The sequence below is a fragment of the Carica papaya genome, chromosome 8, assembly GCF_054855325.1.
Source record: "Carica papaya isolate Zhongbai chromosome 8, ASM5485532v1, whole genome shotgun sequence".
NCBI classification, from domain to species: domain Eukaryota; kingdom Viridiplantae; phylum Streptophyta; class Magnoliopsida; order Brassicales; family Caricaceae; genus Carica; species Carica papaya.
Window position 1 is genome coordinate 19,431,656 of NC_142316.1, and position 17,514 is coordinate 19,449,169.

The window sequence follows — 17,514 nt, forward strand, 5'->3', positions numbered from 1 at the left end:
GCAACTTGATTTGTGGTCCGCAGGTTTATTCGCAGATGTGAGTCACGGCGCCGTGGCATTTTACTTGATATTAGAACGAGTACGGGAGGTGCAGTGCGCACGCACAAGGAAACAATTGACGGGAGGAGGAAGAAAAGAGAAGGAGCGTATGTATTTGAAGCGCAAAATTAAACAAGTGGCATCATACCAGCACTAATGCACTGGATCCCATCAGAACTCTGCAGTTAAGTGTGCTTGGGCGAGAGTAGTACTCGGATGGGTGACCTCATGGGAAGTCCTCGTATCGCAACAATTTTTTTTCAGATGAGTCGTTCGACGTTACGCGCGACTGGAACTATAGTCCGCTGGTTTATACGCAAATGTGAGTCAAGAATCAGGGGCATTTTAATTGATATTAGAACGAGAAGGAGAGGTGCAGTGTGAACGCACAAGGAAACAAATGATGGGAGGGGGGGAGGGAAGAAGGAGTGTATGTATTTTCAGCACGAAATTAAACAGGTGCGGTCACACCAGCACAAATGCACCGGATCCCATCAGAACTCCGCAGTTAATTGTGCTTTGGCGAAAGTAGTACAATGATGGGTTACCTCTTGGGAAGTTCTCGTGTTGCACCCATTTTCTTTTTTTCAGATGTGCCGTTCGACGTTACGCGCGACTTTAACTATGGTCCGCAGATTTATTCGTAAATGTGAGTCACTTAACTGCGCCGTGGCATTTTACTTGCTATTTGAACGAGAATAAGAGGTACAGTGCGCACGCACAAGGAAACAAATGATGGGAGGGGGAAGAAAGGAGAAGGAGTTTATATATTTGCAGCGCGAAATTAAACAGGTGCGATCATACCAGCACTAATGCACCGGATCCCATCAGAACTCCGCAGTTAAGTGTGCTTGGGCGAGAGTAGTACTCGAATGGGTTACCTCTTGGGAAGTCCTCGTGTCGCACTAATTTTTTTTTCAGACGGGTCGTTCGACGTTACGCGCGACTGGAACAAGGGTCCACTGGTTTATACGCAAATGTGAGTCAAGAAGCAGGGGCATTTTAATCGATATTAGAACGAGAAAGAGAGATGCAGAGTACACGCACAAGGAAACAAATGACGGGAGGGGGGATGGAGGGAGAAAAAGTATATGTTTTTGCAGCGCAGAATGAAAATGAGCAATCATACCAGCACCAATGCAACTGATTCTATCAGAACTCCGCAAGTTAAAGGTGCTTGGGCGAGAGTAGCACTAGGATGGGTGACTTCCTGCGAAGTCCTTATATTTCACCCATTTTCTTAGGAAGTCCTCTTGTTGCACCCATTTTTTTGCAGATGATTCTTTCGACGATACACGCGACTTGAATTATGGTCCTCAAGTTTATTCGCAAATGTGAGTCACGGCACCGTAGCATTTTACTTAATATTAGAACGAGCACGGGAGGTGCATTGCGCACGCACAAGGAAACAAATGACGGGAAGGGGAAGAAAGGAGAAGGAGTTTATGTATTTGCAGCATGGAATTAGACGAGTGCGATCATACCAGCATTAATGCACCGGATCCCATCAGAACTCCGCAGTTAAGTGTCCTTGGGCGAGAGTAGTACTCGGATGGGTGACCTCCTGGGAAGTTCTCGTGTCGCACCAATTATTTTTCAGACAGGTTGTTCGACGTTACGCGCGATTGGAATTAGGGTCCGCTGGTTTATACGCAAATGTGAGTCAAGTAGCAGAGGCATTTTAATCGATATTAGAACGAGAAGGAGAGGTGCAGTGTGAACGCAGAAGGAAACAATTGATGGGAGGGGGAGGGAAGGAGGAGTGTATGTATTTTCAGCACAAAAAGAAACAGGTGCGATCATACCAGCACTAATGCATCGGATTCCATCAGAACTCCGCAGTTAAGTGTGCTTGGGCGAGAGTAGTACTCGGATGGGTGACCTCCTGGGAATTCCTCGTGTCGCACCAATATTTTTTCAGACGGGTCGTTCGACGTTACGCAGGACTAGAACTAGGGTCCGCTGGTTTATACGCAAATGTGAGTCAAGAAGCAGGGGCATTTTAATCGATATTAGAACGAGAAAGAGAGGTGCAGTATGAACGCACAAGGAAACAATTGATGGGAGGGGGAGGGAAGGAGAAGGAGTGTATGTATTTTCAGCACAAAAAGAAACAGGTGCGATCATACCAGCACTAATGCATCGGATCCCATCAGAACTCCGCAGTTAAGTGTGCTTGGGCGAGAGTAGTACTTGGATGGGTGACCTCCTGGGAAGTCCTCGTGTCGCACCAATTTTTTTTCAGACGGGTCGTTCGACGTTACGCAGGACTGGAACTAGGGTCCGCTGGTTTATACGCAAATGTGAGTCAAGAAGCAGGGGCATTTTAATCGATATTAGAAAGAGAGGTGCAGTATGAACGCACAAGGAAACAATTGATGGGAGGGGGAGGGAAGGAGAAGGAGTGTATGTATTTTCAGCACGAAATGAAACAGGTGCGATCATACCAGCACTAATGCAACGGATTCTATCAGAACTCCGTAGGTAAGGGTGCTTGGGCGAGAGTAGTACTAGCATGGGTTACCTCCTGCGAAGTCCTTATATTTCACCCATTTTCTTGTGAAGTCCTCGTGTTGCACCCATTTTTTTGTAGATGATTCTTTCGACGTTACGCGCGACTTGAACTATGGTCCTTAGGTTTATTCGCAAATGTGAGTCACGGCGCTGTAGCATTTTACTTGATATAAGAACGAAAACGGGAGGTGCAGCGCGCACGCACAAGGAAACAAATGACGGGAGGGGGAAGAAAAGAGAAGGAGTGTATGTATTTGCAGCGAGAAACTAAACAGGTGCGATCATACCAGCACTAAAGCCCCGGATCCCATCAGAACTCCTCAATTAAGTGTGCTTGGGCGAGATTAGTACTCGGATGGTTTACCTTCTGGGAAGTCCTCGTGTCGCACAAATTTTTTTTCAGACTGGTCGTTCGACGTTACGCGCGTTTGGAATTAGGGTCCGCTGGTTTATACGCAAATGTGAGTCAAGAAGCAGGGGCATTTTAATCGATATTAGAACGAGAATGAGAGGTGAAGTGTGAACGCACAAGGAAACAAATGACGGGAGGGGGAAGAAAGGAGGAATGTATGTATTTGCAGCGCGAAATTAAAGAGGTGCGATCATAGCAGCACTAAAGCCCCGGATCCCTTCAGAACTCCGCAGTTAAGTGTGCTTTGGCGAGAGTAGGACTCGGATGGGTGACCACCTGGGAAGCCCTCGTGTTGCACCTATTTTTTTTTGGATGGGTTGTTCGACGTTACGCGCGAATGGAATTATAAACCGCTGGTTCATTTGCAAAGGTGAGTCACGGTGCCGGAGCATATTACTTGATATTAGAACGAGAAAGAGAGATGCAGAGTGCACGCACAAGGAAATAAATGACGAGAGGGTGGATGGGAGGAGAAAGAGTGTATGCATTTGCAATGCAGAATGAAACATGAGGGATCATACCAGCACCAATTATGGCCCGCAGATTTATTCGCAAATGTGAGTCACGGCGCCGTGGCATTTTACATGATATTTGAACGACAACGAGAGGTGCAGTGCGCACGCACAAGGAAACAAATGACGGGAGGGGGAAGAAAGGAGAATGAGTTTATGTATTTGCAGCGCGGAATTAAACAGGTGCGATCATACCAGCACTAATGCACCGGATCCCATCAGAACTCCGCAGTTAAGTGCGCTTGGGCGAGAGTAGTACTCGGATGGGTTACGTCTTGGTAAGTCCTCGTGTCGAACCAATTTTTTTTCAGACGGGTCGTTCGACATTACGCGCGATTGGAACTAGGGTCCGTTTGTTTATACGCAAATGTGAGTCAAGAAGCAGGGGCATTTTAATCGATATTAGAACGAGAAGGAGAGGTGCAGTGTGAACGCACAAGGAAACAATTGATGGGATGGAGAGGGAAGGAGAAGGAGTGTATGTATTTTAAGCACGAAATGAAACAGGTGCGATCATACCAGCACTAATGCAACGGATTCTATCAGAACTCCGTAGGTAAGGGTGCTTGGGCGAGAGTAGTACTAGCATGGGTTACCTCATGCGAAGTCCTTATATTTCACCCATTTTCTTAGGAAGTCCTCGTGTTGCACCCATTTTTTTGCAGATGATTCTTTCGATGATACGCGCGACTTGAATTATGGTCCTCAGGTTTAATCGCAAATGTGAGTCACGGCACCGTAGCATTTTACTTGATATTAGAACGAGCACGGGGGGTGCAGTGCGCACGCACAAGGAAACAAATGACGGGAGGGGCAAGAAAGGATAAGGAGTTTATGTATTTGCAGCGCGGAATTAAACGGGTGCGATCATACCAGCACAAATGCACCGGATCCCATCAGAACTCCTCAGTTAAGTGTGCTTTGGCGAAAGTAGTACAATGATGGGTTACCTCCTGGGATGTTCTCGTGTTGCACCCATTTTCTTTTTTTCAGATGTGCCGTTCGACTTTGCGCGCGACTTTAATTATGGTCCGCAGATTTATTCGTAAATGTGAGTCACGGCGCCGTGGCATTTTACTTGATATTTGAACGAGAACGAGAGGTGCAGTGCGCACGCACAAGGAAACAAATGACGGGAGGGGGAAGAAAGGAGAAGGAGTTTATGTATTTGCAGCTTGAAATTAAACAGGTGCGATCATACCAGCACTAATGCACCGGATCCCATCAGAACTCCGCAGTTAAGTGTGCTTGGGCGAGAGTAGTACTCGGATGGGTGACCTCCAGCGAAGTCCTTATATTTCACCCATTTTCTTAGGAAGTCCTCGTGTTGCACCCATTTTTTTGCAGATTATTCTTTCGACGATACGCGTGACTTGAATTATGGTCCTCAGATTTATTCGCAAATGTGAGTCACGGCACCGTAGCATTTTACTTGATATTAGAACGAGCACGGTTGGTGCAGTGCGCACGCACAAGGAAACAAATGACGGGAGGGGAAAGAAAGGAGAAGGAGTTTATGTATTTGCAGCGCGAAATTAAACAGGTGCGATCATACCAGCACTAATGCACCGGATCCCATCAGAACTCCGCAGTTAAGTGTGCTTGGGCGCGAGTAGTACTCGGATGGGTGATCTCCTGGGAAGTCCTCGTGTCGCACCAATTTTTTTTCAGACGGGTCGTTCAACGTTACGCGCGACTGGAACTTGGGTCCGCTGGTTTATACGCAAATGTGAGTCAAGAAGCAGGGGCATTTTAATCGATATTAGAACGAGAAGGAGAGGTGCAGTGTGAACGCACAAGGAAACAATTGATGGGAGGGGGAGGGAAGGAGAAGTAGTGTATGTATTTTCAGCACGAAATGAAATAGGTGCGATCATACCAGCACTAATGCAACGGATTTTATTAGAACTCCGTAGGTAAGGGTTCTTGGGCGAGAGTAGTACTAGCATGGGTTACCTCCTGCGAAGTCCTTATATTTCACCCATTTTCTTGTGAAGTCCTCGTGTCGTACCAATTTTTTTTCAGACGGGTCGTTCGACGTTACGCGCGTCTGGAAATAGGGTCCGCTGGTTTATACGCAAATGTGACTCAAGAAGCAGGGGCATTTTAATCGATATTAGAACGAGAATGAGAGGTGAAGTGTGAACGCACAAGGAAACAAATGACGGGAGTGGGAAGAAAGGAGAAGGAGTGTATGTATTTGCAGCGCGAAATTAATCAGGTGCGATCATACCAGCACTAAAGCTCCGAATTCCATCAACACTCCGCAGTTAAATGTGCTTGGGGGAGGGTAGTACTCGGATGATTGACCACCTGGGAAGCCCTCGTGTTGCACCCATTTTCTTTTTTACAGATGTGCCGTTCGACATTACGCGCGACTTTAATTATGGTCCGCAGATTTATTCACAAATGTGAGTCACGGCGCCGTGGCATTTTACTTGATATTTAAACGAGAACGAGAGGTGCAGTGCGCACGCACAAGGAAACAAATGACGGGAGGGGGAAGAAAGGAGAAGGAGTTTATGTATTTGCAGTGCGAAATTAAACAGTTGCGATCATACCAGCACTAATGCACCGGATCCCATCAGAACTCCGCAGTTAAGTGTTCTTTGGCGATAGTAGTACTCGAATGGGTGACCTCCTGGGAAGTCCTCGTGTCGCACTAATATTTTTTTCAGACGGGTCGTTCGACGTTACGCGCGACTGGAACTAGGGTCCACTGGTTTATACGCAAATGTGAGTCAAGAAGCAAGGGCGTTTTAATCGATATTAGAACGAGAAGGAGAGATGCAGAGTGCACGCACAAGGAAACAAATGACGGGAGGGGGGATGGAGGGAGAAAAAGTGTATGTATTTACAGCGCAGAATGAAACATGAGCCATCATACCAGCAACAATGCAACGGATTCTATCAGAACTCCGCAAGTTAAGGGTGCTTGGGCGAGAGTAGCACTAGCATGGGTGACCTCCTGCGAAGTCCTTATATTTCACCCATTTTCTTAGGAAGTCCTCGTGTTGCACCCATTTTTTTGCAGATGATTCTTTCGACGATACGCGCGACTTGAATTATGGTCCTCAGGTTTTTTCATAAATGTGAGTCACGGCACCGTAACATTTTACTTGATATTAGAACGAGCACGGGAGGTGCAGTGCGCACGCACAAGGAAACAAATGACGGGAGGGGGAAGAAAGGAGAAGGAGTTTATGTATTTGCAGCGCTGAATTATACGGGTGCGATCATACCAGCACTAATGCACCGGATCCCATCAGAACTTCGCACTTAAGTGTGCTTGGGCGAGAGTAGTACTCGGATGGGTGACCTCCTGGGAAGTCCTCGTGTCTCACCAATTTGTTTTCAGACGGGTCGTTCGACGTTACGCGCGACTGGAACTAGGGTCCGTTTGTTTATACGCAAATGTGAGTCAAGAAGCAGGGGCATTTTAATCGATATTAGAACGAGAAGGAGAGGTGCAGTGTGAACGCACAAGGAAACAATTGATGGGAGGGGGAGGGAAGGAGAAGGGTGTATGTATTTTCAGCACGAAATGAAACAGGTGCGATCATACCAGCACTAATGCAACGGATTCTATCAGAACTCTGTAGGTAAGGGTGCTTGGGCGAGAGTAGTACTAGCATGGGTTACCTCCTGCGAAGTCGTTATATTTCACCCATTTTCTTGTGAAGTCCTCGTGTCGCACCAATTTTTTTTCAGACGGGTCGTTCGACGTTACGCGCGTCTGGAAATAGGGTAAGCTGGTTTATACGCAAATGTGAGTCAAGAAGCAGAGGCATTTTAATCGATATTAGAACGAGAATGAGAGGTGAAGTGTGAACGCACAAGGAAACAAATGACGGGAGGGGGAAGAAAGGAGAAGGAGTGTATGTATTTGCAGCGCGAAATTAAACAGGTGCGATCATACCAGCACTAAATCTCCAAATCCCATCAAAATTCCGCAGTTAAGTGTGCTTGGGCGAGGGTAGTACTCGGATGGTTGACCACCTGGGAAGCCCTCGTGTTGCACCCATTTTCTTTTTTACAGATGTGCCGTTCGATGTTACGCGCGACTTTAATTATGGTCCGCAGATTTATTCACAAATGTGAGTCATGGCGCCGTGGCATTTTACTTGATATTTGAACGAGAACGAGAGGTGCAGTGCGCACGCACAAGGAAACAAATGACGGGAGGGGGAAGAAAGGAGAAGGAGTTTATGTATTTGCAGCGCAAAATTAAACAGTTGCGATCATACCAGCACTAATGCATCGGATTCCATCAGAACTACACAGTTAAGTGTGCTTGGGCGAGAGTAGTAGTCGGATGGGTGACCTCCTGGGAAGTCCTTGTGTCGCACCAATTTTTTTTCAGACGGGTCGTTCGACGTTACGCGCGACTGGAACTAGGGTCCGCTGGTTTATACGCAAATGTGAGTCAAGAAGCAGGGGAACTTAAATCGATATTAGAACGAGAAGGAGAGGTGCAGTGTGAATGCACAAGGAAACAATTGATGGGAGGCGGAGGGAAGGAGAAGCAGTGTATGTATTTTCAGCACGAAATGAAACAGGTGCGATCATACCAGCACTAATGCAACGTATTCTATCAGAACTCCGTAGGTAAGGGTGTTTGGGCGAGAGTAGTACTAGCGTGGGTTACCTCCTACGAAGTCCTTATATTTCACCCATTTTCTTGTGAAGTCCTCGTGTTGTACCCATTTTTTTGCAGATGATTCTTTTGACGTTACGCGCGACTTGAATTATGGTCCTCAAGTTTATTCGCAAATGTGAGTCACGACGCTGTAGCATTTTACTTGATATTAGAACGAGAACGCGAGGTGTAGTGCGCAAGCATAAGGAAAGAAATGACGGGATGGGGAAGAAAGGGGAAAGAGTTTATGTATTTGCAGCGCGAAATTAAACAGGTGCGATCATACCAGCACTAATGCACCGGATCCCATCAGAACTCCGAAGTGAAGTGTGCTTTGGCGAGATTAGTACTCGGATGGGTGACCTCCTGGGAAGTCCTCGTGTCGCACCAATTTTTTTTCAGACGGGTCGTTCGACGTTACGCGTGTCTGGAACTAGGGTCCGCTGGTTTATACGCAAATGTGAGTCAAGAAGCAGGAGCATTTTAATCGATATTAGAACGAGAATGAGAGGTGAAGTGTGAACGCACAAGGAAACAAATGACGGGAGGGGGAAGAAAGGAGAAGGAGTTTATATATTTGCAGCGTTGAATTAAATGGGTGCGATCATACCAGCACTAATGCACCAGATCCATCAGAACTCCGCAGTTAAGTGTGCTTGGGCGAGAGTAGTACTCGGATGGTTGACCTCCTGGGAAGTCCTCGTGTCGCACCAATTTTTTTTCAGACGGGTTGTTCGACGTTACGCGCGACTGGAACTAGGGTCCGTTGGTTTATACGCAAATATGAGTCATGAAGCAGGGGCATTTAAATCGATATTAGAACGAGAAGGAGAGGTGCAGTGTGAACGCACAAGGAAACAAATGACGGGAGGGGGAAGAAAGGAGAAGGAGTTTATGTATTTGCAGTGCGAAATTAATCAGGTGCGATCATACCAGCACTAATGTAACAGATCCCATCATGACTCCGCAGTTAAGTGTGCTTGGGCGAGAGTAGTACTCGGATGGGTGGCCACTTGTGAAGTCCTCGTGTTGCACCCATTTTTTTGCAGATGATTCTTTCGACGTTACGCGCCACTTGAATTATGGTCCTCAGGTTTATTCGCAAATGTGAGTCACGGCGCTGTAGCATTTTACTTGATATTAGAACGAGAACGGGAGGTGCAGTGCGCACGCACAAGGAAACAAATGACGGGAGGGGGAAGAAAGGGGAATGAGTTTATGTATTTGCGGCGCAAAATTAAAGAGGTGCGATCATACCAGTACTAATGCACCGGATCCCATCAGAACTCCGCAGTGAAGTGTGATTGGGCGAGATTAGCACTCGGATGGGTAACCTCCTAGGAAGTACTCGTGTCGCACCAATTTTTTTTCAGACGGGTCGTTCGACGTTACGCGCGTCTGGAACTAGGGTCCGCTAGTTTATACGCAAATGTGAGTCAAGAAGCAGGGGCATTTTAATCGATATTAGAACGAGAATGAGAGGTGAAGTGTGAACGCACAAGGAAACAAATGACAGGAGGGTGAAGAAAGGAGAAGGAGTGTATGTATTTGCAGCGCAAAAAGTAAACAGGTGCGATCATACCAGCACTAAAGCTCCGGATCCCATCAGAACTCCGCAGTTAAGTGTGCTTGGGCGAGGGTAGTACTCGGATGGGTGACCACTTGGGAAGCCCTCGTGTTGCACCTAATTTTTTTCGGATTGGTTGTTCGACATTACGCGCGAATGGAATTATAAACCGCTGGTTCATTTGCAAAGGTGAGTCACGGTGCCGGGGTATATTACTTGATATTAGAACGAGAAAAAGAGATGCAGAGTGCACGCACAAGGAAACAAATGACGGGAGGGGGGATGGAAGGAGAAAGAGTGTATGTATTTGCAGTGAAGAATGAAACATGAGGGATCATACTAGCACTAATGCAACGGATTCTATCAGAACTCCGCAGTTAAGGGTGCTTGGGCGAGAAAAGTACTCGGATGGGTGACCTCCTGCGAAGTCCTTATATTTCACCCATTTTCTTGGGAGGTCCTCGTGTTGCACCCGTCTTTTTGCAGATGATTCTTTTGAAGTTACGCGCGACTTGATTTATGGTCCGTAGGTTTATTCGCAAATGTGAGTCACGGCACCGTGGCATTTTACTTGATATTAGAACGAGTACGAGAGGTGCAGTGCGCACGCACAAGGAAACAAATGACGGGATGAGGAAGAAAGGAGAAGGAGTGTATGTATTTGAAGCGCAAAATTAAACAAGTGGCATCATACCAGCACTAATGTACTGGATCCCATCAGAACTTTGCAGTTAAGTGTGCTTGGGAGAGAATAGTACTCGGATGGGTGACCTCTTGGGAAGTCCTCGTATCGCAATAATTTTTTTTTAGATGGGTCGTTCGACGTTACGCGCGACTGGAACTATGGTCCGCTTGTTTATACGCAAATGTGAGTCAAGAATCAGGGGCATTTTAATCGATATTAGAACGAAAAGGAGAGGTGCAGTGTGAACGCACAAGGAAACAAATGACGGGAGGGGGGGAGGGAAGAAGGAGTGCATGTATTTTCAGCACGAAATTAAACAGGTGCAGTCACACCAGCACAAATGCACCGGATCCCATCAGAACTCCGCAGTTAAGTGTACTTTGACGAAAGTAGTACAATGATGGGTTACCTCCTGGGAAGTTCTCGTGTTGCACCCATTTTCTTTTTTTCAGATGTGTCGTTCGACGTTACGCGCGACTTTAACTATGGTCCGCAGATTTATTCGCAAATGTGAGTCACGGCGTTGTGGCATTTTTCTTGATATTTGAACGAGAACGAGAGCTGCAGTGCGCACGCACAAGGAAACAAATGACGGGAGGGGGAAGAAAGGAGAAGTAGTTTATGTATTTGCAGCGCGAAATTAAACAGGTGCGATCATACCAGCACTAATGCACCGGATCCCATCAGAACTCCGCAGTTAAGTGTGCTTGGGCGAGAGTCGTACTCGGATGGGTGAAATCCTGGGAAGTCCTCGTGTCGCACTAATTTTTTTTTTTCAGACGGGTCGTTCGACGTTACGCTCGACTGGAACTAGGGTCCACTTGTTTATACGCAAATGTGAGTCAAGAAACAGGGGCATTTTAATCGATATTAGAACGAGAAGGAGAGATGCAGAGTGCACGCACAAGGAAGCAAATGACGGGAGGGGGGATGGAGGGAGAAAAAGTGTATGTATTTGCTGCGCAGAATGAAACATGAGCAATCATACCAGCACCAATGCAACGGATTCTATCAGAACTCCGCAAGTTAAGGGTGCTTGGGCGAGAGTAGCACTAGGATGGGTGATCTCCTGCGAAGTCTTTATATTTCACCCATTTTCTTAGGAAGTCCTCGTGTTGCACCCATTTTTTTGCAGATGACTCTTTCGACGTTACACGCGACTTGAATTATTGTCCTCAGGTTTATTCGCAAATGTGAGTCACGGCGCTGTAGCATTTTACTTGATATTAGAACGAGAACGGGAGCTACAGTGTGCACGCACAAGGAAACAAATGACGGGAGGGGGACGAAAGGGGAATGAGTTTATGTATTCGCAGCGCGAAATTAAACAGGTGCAATCATTCCAGCTCTAATGCACCGGATCCCATCAGAACTCCGCAGTTAAGTGTGCTTGGGTGAGAGTAGTACTCGGATGGGTGACCACTTGGGAAGCCCTCGTGTTGCACCAATTTTTTTCGGATGGGTTGTTCGACGTTACGCGCGAATGGAATTATAAATCGCTGGTTCATTTGCAAAGGTGAGTCACGGTGCCGGGGCATATTACTTGATATTAGAACGAGAAAGAGAGATGCAGAGTGCACGCACAAGGAAACAAATGACGGGAGGGGGGATGGGAGGAGAAAGAGTGTATGTATTTGCAGTGCAGAATGAAACATGAGGGATCATACCAGCACTAATACAAAGAATTCTATCAGAACTCCGCAATTAAGGGTGCTTGGGCGAGAAAATTACTCGGATGGGTGACCTCCTGCGAAGTCCTTATATTTCACCCATTTTCTTGGGAGGTCCTCGTGTTGCACCCATCTTTTTGCAGATGATTCTTTCGACGTTACGCGCGACTTGATTTATGGTGACCTCCTGGGAAGTCCTCGTGTTGCACCCATTTTTTTCGGATGGGTCACTCGACGTTACGCGCGAATGCAATTATAAACCGCTGGTTCATTCGCAAAGGTGAGTCACGATGCTAGGGCATTTTACTTGATATTAGAACGAGAAGGAGAGATGCAGAGTGCACGCACAAGGAAACAAATGACGGGAGAGGGGATGGAGGGAGAAAGAGTGTATGTATTTGAAGCGCAGAATGAAACATGAGCGATCAAACCAGCACCAATACAACGGATTCTATCAGAACTCTGCAAGTTAAGGGTGCTTGGGCGAGAGTAGCACTAGGATGGGTGACCTCATGCGAAGTCCTTATATTTCACCTATTTTCTTAGAAAGTCCTCGTGTTGCACCCATTTTTTTGCAGATGATTCTTTCGACGTTACGCGCGACTTGAATTATGGTCCTCAGGTTTATTCGCAAATGTGAGTCACGGCACCGTAGCATTTTGCTTGATATTAGAACGAGCACGGGAGGTGCAGTGCGCACGCATAAGGAAACAAATGGCGGGAGGGGGAAAAAAGTAGAATGAGTTTAGGTATTTGCAGCGCGAAATTAAACTGGTGCGATCATACCAGCACTAATGCACCGGATCCCATCAGAACTCCGCACTTAAGTGTGCTTGGGCGAGAGTAGTACTCGGATGGGTGACCTCCTGGGAAGTCCTCGTGTCGCACTAATTTTTTTTTTCAGACGGGTCGTTCGACGTTACGCGCGACTGGAACTAGGGTCCACTGGTTTATACGCAAATGTGAGTCAAGAAGCAGGGGCATTTTAATCGATATTAGAACGAGAAGGAGAGATGCAGAGTGCACGCACAAGGAAACAAATGACGGGAGGGGTGATGGAGGGAGAAAAAGTGTATGTATTTGCAGCGCAGAATCAAACATGAGCAATCATACCAGCACCAATGCAACAGATTCTATCAGAACTCCGCAAGTTAGGGGTGCTTAGGCGAGAGTAGTACTAGCATGGGTTACTTCCTGCGAAGTCCTTATATTTGACCTATTTTCTTTTGAAGTCGTCGTGTTGCACCCATTTTTTTGCAGATGATTCTTTCGACGTTACGCGCGACTTGTATTATGGTCCTCAGGTTTATTCGCAAATGTGAGTCACGGCGCTGTAGCATTTTACTTGATATTAGAACGAGAACGGGAGGTGCAGTGCGCACGCACAAGGAAACAAATGACGGGAGGGGGAAGAAAGGAGAAGGAGTTTATGTATTTGCAGCGCGGAATTAAACGGGTGCGATCATACCAGCACTAATGCACCGGATCCCATCAGAACTCCGCAGTTAAGTGTGCTTGGGCGAGAGTAGTACTCGGATGGGTGACTTCCTGGAAAGTCCTCGTGTCGCACCAATTTTTTTTCAGACGGGTCGTTCGAAGTTACGCGCGACTGGAATAAGGGTCCGCTGGTTTATACGCAAATGTGAGTCAAGAAGCAGGGGCATTTTAATCGATATTAGAACGAGAATGAGAGGTGAAGTGTGAACACACAAGGAAACAAATGACGGGAGGGGGAAGAAAGGAGAAGGAGTGTATGTATTTGTAGTGCGAAACTAAAAAGGTGCGATCATACCAGCACTAATGCCCCGGATCCCATCAGAACTCTGCAGTTAAGTGTGCTTGGGTGAGATTAGTACTCGGATGGATGACCTTCTGGGAAGTCCTCGTGTCGCACCAATTTTTTTTTCCGACGGGTCGTTCGACGTTACGCGCGTCTGGAACTAGGGTCCGCTGGTTTATACGCAAATGTGAGTCAAGAAGCAGGGGCATTTTAATCGATATTAGAACGAGAAGGAGAGATGCAGAGTGCACGCACAAGGAAACAAATGACGGGAGGGGTGATGGAGGGAGAAAAAGTGTATGTATTTGCAGCGCAGAATCAAACATGAGCAATCATACCAGCACCAATGCAACAGATTCTATCAGAACTCCGCAAGTTAGGGGTGCTTGGGCGAGAGTAGCACTAGGATGGGTGACCTACTGCGAAGTCCTTATATTTCACCCATTTTCTTAGGAAGTCCTCGTGTTGCACCCATTTTTTTGCAGATGATTCTTTCGACGATACGCGCGACTTGAATTATGGTCCTCAAGTTTATTCGCAAATGTGAGTCACGGCACTGTAGCATTTTACTTGATATTAGAACGAGCACGGGAGGTGCAGTGCGCACGCACAAGGAAACAAATGGTGGGAGGGGGAAGAAAGGAGAATGAGTTTATGTATTTGCAGCGCGAAATTAAACAGGTACGGTCATAACAGCACTAGTGCACCAGATCCATCAGAACTCCGCAGTTAAGTGTGCTTTGGCGAGATTAGTACTCGGATGGGTGACCTCCTAAGAAGTCCTCGTATAGCACCAATTTTTTTTCAGACGGGTCGTTCGACGTTACGCGCGTCTGAAACTAGGGTCCGCTGGTTTATACGCAAATGTGAGTCAAGAAGCAGGGGCATTTTAATCGATATTAGAACGAGAATGAGAGGTGAAGTGTGAACGCACAAGGAAACAAATGACGGGAGGGGGAAGAAAGGAGAAGGAGTGTATGTATTTGCAGCGCGAAATTAAACAGGTGCGATCATACCAGCACTAAAACCCCGGATCCCATCAGAACTCCGCAGTTAATTGTGCTTGGGTGAGGGTAGTACTCGGATGGGTGACCACCTGGGAAGCCCTCGTGTTGCACCTATTTTTTTTTGGATGGGTTGTTCGACGTTACGCGCGAATGGAATTATAATCCGCTGGTACATTTGCAAAGGTGAGTCACGGTGCCGGGGCATATTACTTGATATTAGAACGAGAAAAAGAGATGCAGAGTGCACGCACAAGGAAACAAATGACGGGAGGGGGGATGGAAGGAGGAAGAGTGTATGTATTTGCAGTGCAGAATGAAACATGAGGGATCATACCAGCACTAATGCAACGGATTCTATCAGAACTCCGCAGTTAAGGGTGCTTGGGCGAGAAAAGTACTCGGATGGGTGACCTCCTGCGAAGTCCTTATATTTCACCCATTTTCTTGGAGGTCCTCGTGTTGCACCCATCTTTTTGCAGATGATTCTTTCGACGTTACGCGCGACTTGATTTATGGTCCGCGGGTTTATTCGCAAATTTGAGTCACGGCGCCGTGGAATTTTACTTGATATTATAACGAGTACGGGAGGTGCAGTGCGCACGCACAAGGAAACAAATGACGGGAGAAGGAAGAAAAGAGAAGGAGTGTATGTATTTGAAGCGCAAAATTAAACAAGTGGCATCATACCAGCACTAATGCACTGGATCCCATCAGAACTCTGCAGTTAAGTGTGCTTGGGCGAGAGTAGTACTCGGATGGGTGACCTCTTGAGAAGTCCTCGTATCGCAACAATTTTTTTTCAGATGGGTCGTTCGACGTTACGCGCGACTGGAACTATGGTCTGCTGGTTTATACGCAAATGTGAGTCAAGAATCAGGGGCATTTTTATCGATATTAGAACGAGAAGGAGAGGTGCAGTGTGAACGCACAAGGAAACAAATGATGGGAGGGGGGGAGGGAAGAAGGAGTGTATGTATTTTCAGCACGAAATTAAACAGGTGCGGTCACACCAGCACAAATGCACCAGATCCCATCAGAACTCCGAAGTTAAGTGTGCTTTGGCGAAAGTAGTACAATGATGGGTTACCTCCTGGGAAGTTCTCGTGTTGCACCCATTTTTTTTTTTTTCAGATGTGCCGTTCGACGTTACGCGCGACTTTAATTATGGTCCGTAGGTTTATTCGCAAATGTGAGTCACGGCGCCGTGGCATTTTACTTGATATTTGAACGAGAACGAGAGGTGCAGTGCGCACGCACAAGGAAACAAATGACGGGAGGGGGAAGAAAGGAGAAGTAGTTTAGGTATTTGCAGCGCGAAATTAAACTGTTGCGATCATACCAGCACTAATGCACCGGATCCCATCAGAACTCAGCAGATAAGTGTGCTTGGGCGAGAGTGGTACTCGGATGGGTGACCTCCTTGGAAGTCCTCGTGTCGCACTAATTTTTTTTTTCAGACGGGTCGTTCGACGTTACGCGCGACTGGAACTAGGGTCCACTGGTTTATATGCAAATGTGAGTCAAGAAGCAGGGGCATTTTAATCGATATTAGAACGAGAAGGAGAGATGCAGAGTGCACGCACAAGGAAACAAATGACGAGAGGGGTGATGGAGGGAGAAAAAGTGTATGTATTTGCAGCGCAGAATGAAACATGAGCAATCATACCAGCACCAATGCAACGGATTCTATCAGAACTCCGCAAGTTAGGGGTGCTTGGGCGAGAGTAGCACTAGGATGGGTGACCTCCTGCGAAGTCCTTATATTTCACCTATTTTCTTAGGAAGTCCTCGTGTTGCACCCATTTTTTTGCAGATGATTCTTTCGACGATACGCGCGACTTGAATTATGGTCCTCAGGTTTATTCGCAAATGTGAGTCACGGCACCGTAGCATTTTGCTTGATATTAGAACGAGCACGGGAGGTGCAGTGCGCACGCATAAGGAAACAAATGGCGGGAGGGGGAAAAAAGTAGAATGAGTTTAGGTATTTGCAGCGCGAAATTAAACTGGTGCGATCATACCAGCACTAATGCACCGGATCCCATCAGAACTCCGCACTTAAGTGTGCTTGGGCGAGAGTAGTACTCGGATGGGTGACCTCCTGGGAAGTCCTCGTGTCGCACTAATTTTTTTTTTCAGACGGGTCGTTCGACGTTACGCGCGACTGGAACTAGGGTCCACTGGTTTATACGCAAATGTGAGTCAAGAAGCAGGGGCATTTTAATCGATATTAGAACGAGAAGGAGAGATGCAGAGTGCACGCACAAGGAAACAAATGACGGGAGGGGTGATGGAGGGAGAAAAAGTGTATGTATTTGCAGCGCAGAATCAAACATGAGCAATCATACCAGCACCAATGCAACAGATTCTATCAGAACTCCGCAAGTTAGGGGTGCTTAGGCGAGAGTAGTACTAGCATGGGTTACTTCCTGCGAAGTCCTTATATTTGACCTATTTTCTTTTGAAGTCGTCGTGTTGCACCCATTTTTTTGCAGATGATTCTTTCGACGTTACGCGCGACTTGTATTATGGTCCTCAGGTTTATTCGCAAATGTGAGTCACGGCGCTGTAGCATTTTACTTGATATTAGAACGAGAACGGGAGGTGCAGTGCGCACGCACAAGGAAACTAATGACGGGAGGGGGAAGAAAGGGGAATGAGTTTATGTATTTGCAGCGCAAAATTAAAC

At 46.8% G+C, this 17,514-nt stretch overlaps 11 non-coding genes and 22 pseudogenes across 11 annotated transcripts; all 33 read left to right on the top strand.

The window, feature by feature from the left end:
* Positions 1-174: 174 nt before the first annotated feature.
* Positions 175-292, top strand: LOC148249422 (5S ribosomal RNA; annotated as a pseudogene).
* A 204-nt stretch (positions 293-496) lies between these two features.
* Positions 497-615, top strand: LOC148249423 (5S ribosomal RNA; annotated as a pseudogene).
* A 214-nt stretch (positions 616-829) lies between these two features.
* Positions 830-948, top strand: LOC148249424 (5S ribosomal RNA). The gene has a single exon (XR_015814468.1). It is a non-coding gene; the product is annotated as a 5S ribosomal RNA (ribosomal RNA).
* Positions 949-1,509: 561 nt separating this feature from the next.
* LOC148249425 (5S ribosomal RNA) lies at positions 1,510-1,628 on the top strand. The gene has a single exon (XR_015815583.1). It is a non-coding gene; the product is annotated as a 5S ribosomal RNA (ribosomal RNA).
* Positions 1,629-1,830: 202 nt separating this feature from the next.
* Positions 1,831-1,949, top strand: LOC148249426 (5S ribosomal RNA). The gene has a single exon (XR_015815244.1). It is a non-coding gene; the product is annotated as a 5S ribosomal RNA (ribosomal RNA).
* A 205-nt stretch (positions 1,950-2,154) lies between these two features.
* LOC148249427 (5S ribosomal RNA) lies at positions 2,155-2,273 on the top strand. Its single transcript, XR_015815909.1, has one exon. It is a non-coding gene; the product is annotated as a 5S ribosomal RNA (ribosomal RNA).
* A 553-nt stretch (positions 2,274-2,826) lies between these two features.
* Positions 2,827-2,945, top strand: LOC148249428 (5S ribosomal RNA; annotated as a pseudogene).
* Positions 2,946-3,147: 202 nt separating this feature from the next.
* LOC148249429 (5S ribosomal RNA) lies at positions 3,148-3,266 on the top strand (annotated as a pseudogene).
* Positions 3,267-3,658: 392 nt separating this feature from the next.
* Positions 3,659-3,777, top strand: LOC148249430 (5S ribosomal RNA; annotated as a pseudogene).
* Positions 3,778-4,336: 559 nt separating this feature from the next.
* On the top strand, positions 4,337-4,455 carry LOC148249431 (5S ribosomal RNA; annotated as a pseudogene).
* Positions 4,456-4,664: 209 nt separating this feature from the next.
* On the top strand, positions 4,665-4,783 carry LOC148249432 (5S ribosomal RNA; annotated as a pseudogene).
* Positions 4,784-5,018: 235 nt separating this feature from the next.
* Positions 5,019-5,137, top strand: LOC148249433 (5S ribosomal RNA). The gene has a single exon (XR_015814431.1). It is a non-coding gene; the product is annotated as a 5S ribosomal RNA (ribosomal RNA).
* Positions 5,138-5,696: 559 nt separating this feature from the next.
* On the top strand, positions 5,697-5,815 carry LOC148249434 (5S ribosomal RNA; annotated as a pseudogene).
* A 209-nt stretch (positions 5,816-6,024) lies between these two features.
* LOC148249435 (5S ribosomal RNA) lies at positions 6,025-6,143 on the top strand (annotated as a pseudogene).
* Positions 6,144-6,705: 562 nt separating this feature from the next.
* LOC148249436 (5S ribosomal RNA) lies at positions 6,706-6,824 on the top strand (annotated as a pseudogene).
* A 558-nt stretch (positions 6,825-7,382) lies between these two features.
* On the top strand, positions 7,383-7,501 carry LOC148249437 (5S ribosomal RNA; annotated as a pseudogene).
* Positions 7,502-7,710: 209 nt separating this feature from the next.
* LOC148249438 (5S ribosomal RNA) lies at positions 7,711-7,829 on the top strand (annotated as a pseudogene).
* Positions 7,830-8,388: 559 nt separating this feature from the next.
* On the top strand, positions 8,389-8,507 carry LOC148249439 (5S ribosomal RNA). Its single transcript, XR_015815367.1, has one exon. It is a non-coding gene; the product is annotated as a 5S ribosomal RNA (ribosomal RNA).
* Positions 8,508-8,712: 205 nt separating this feature from the next.
* On the top strand, positions 8,713-8,830 carry LOC148249440 (5S ribosomal RNA; annotated as a pseudogene).
* A 205-nt stretch (positions 8,831-9,035) lies between these two features.
* On the top strand, positions 9,036-9,154 carry LOC148249441 (5S ribosomal RNA; annotated as a pseudogene).
* Positions 9,155-9,359: 205 nt separating this feature from the next.
* LOC148249442 (5S ribosomal RNA) lies at positions 9,360-9,478 on the top strand (annotated as a pseudogene).
* A 206-nt stretch (positions 9,479-9,684) lies between these two features.
* Positions 9,685-9,803, top strand: LOC148249443 (5S ribosomal RNA). The gene has a single exon (XR_015815822.1). It is a non-coding gene; the product is annotated as a 5S ribosomal RNA (ribosomal RNA).
* An 883-nt stretch (positions 9,804-10,686) lies between these two features.
* LOC148249444 (5S ribosomal RNA) lies at positions 10,687-10,805 on the top strand (annotated as a pseudogene).
* Positions 10,806-11,014: 209 nt separating this feature from the next.
* LOC148249445 (5S ribosomal RNA) lies at positions 11,015-11,133 on the top strand (annotated as a pseudogene).
* Positions 11,134-11,697: 564 nt separating this feature from the next.
* Positions 11,698-11,816, top strand: LOC148249446 (5S ribosomal RNA; annotated as a pseudogene).
* A 994-nt stretch (positions 11,817-12,810) lies between these two features.
* Positions 12,811-12,929, top strand: LOC148249447 (5S ribosomal RNA). Its single transcript, XR_015816013.1, has one exon. It is a non-coding gene; the product is annotated as a 5S ribosomal RNA (ribosomal RNA).
* Positions 12,930-13,492: 563 nt separating this feature from the next.
* On the top strand, positions 13,493-13,611 carry LOC148249448 (5S ribosomal RNA). Its single transcript, XR_015815515.1, has one exon. It is a non-coding gene; the product is annotated as a 5S ribosomal RNA (ribosomal RNA).
* Positions 13,612-13,816: 205 nt separating this feature from the next.
* LOC148249449 (5S ribosomal RNA) lies at positions 13,817-13,935 on the top strand (annotated as a pseudogene).
* An 885-nt stretch (positions 13,936-14,820) lies between these two features.
* Positions 14,821-14,939, top strand: LOC148249450 (5S ribosomal RNA). The gene has a single exon (XR_015814450.1). It is a non-coding gene; the product is annotated as a 5S ribosomal RNA (ribosomal RNA).
* Positions 14,940-15,499: 560 nt separating this feature from the next.
* LOC148249451 (5S ribosomal RNA) lies at positions 15,500-15,617 on the top strand (annotated as a pseudogene).
* A 204-nt stretch (positions 15,618-15,821) lies between these two features.
* LOC148249452 (5S ribosomal RNA) lies at positions 15,822-15,940 on the top strand (annotated as a pseudogene).
* A 210-nt stretch (positions 15,941-16,150) lies between these two features.
* On the top strand, positions 16,151-16,269 carry LOC148249453 (5S ribosomal RNA; annotated as a pseudogene).
* Positions 16,270-16,832: 563 nt separating this feature from the next.
* LOC148249454 (5S ribosomal RNA) lies at positions 16,833-16,951 on the top strand. The gene has a single exon (XR_015816015.1). It is a non-coding gene; the product is annotated as a 5S ribosomal RNA (ribosomal RNA).
* The last annotated feature ends 563 nt before the right edge of the window (positions 16,952-17,514 follow it).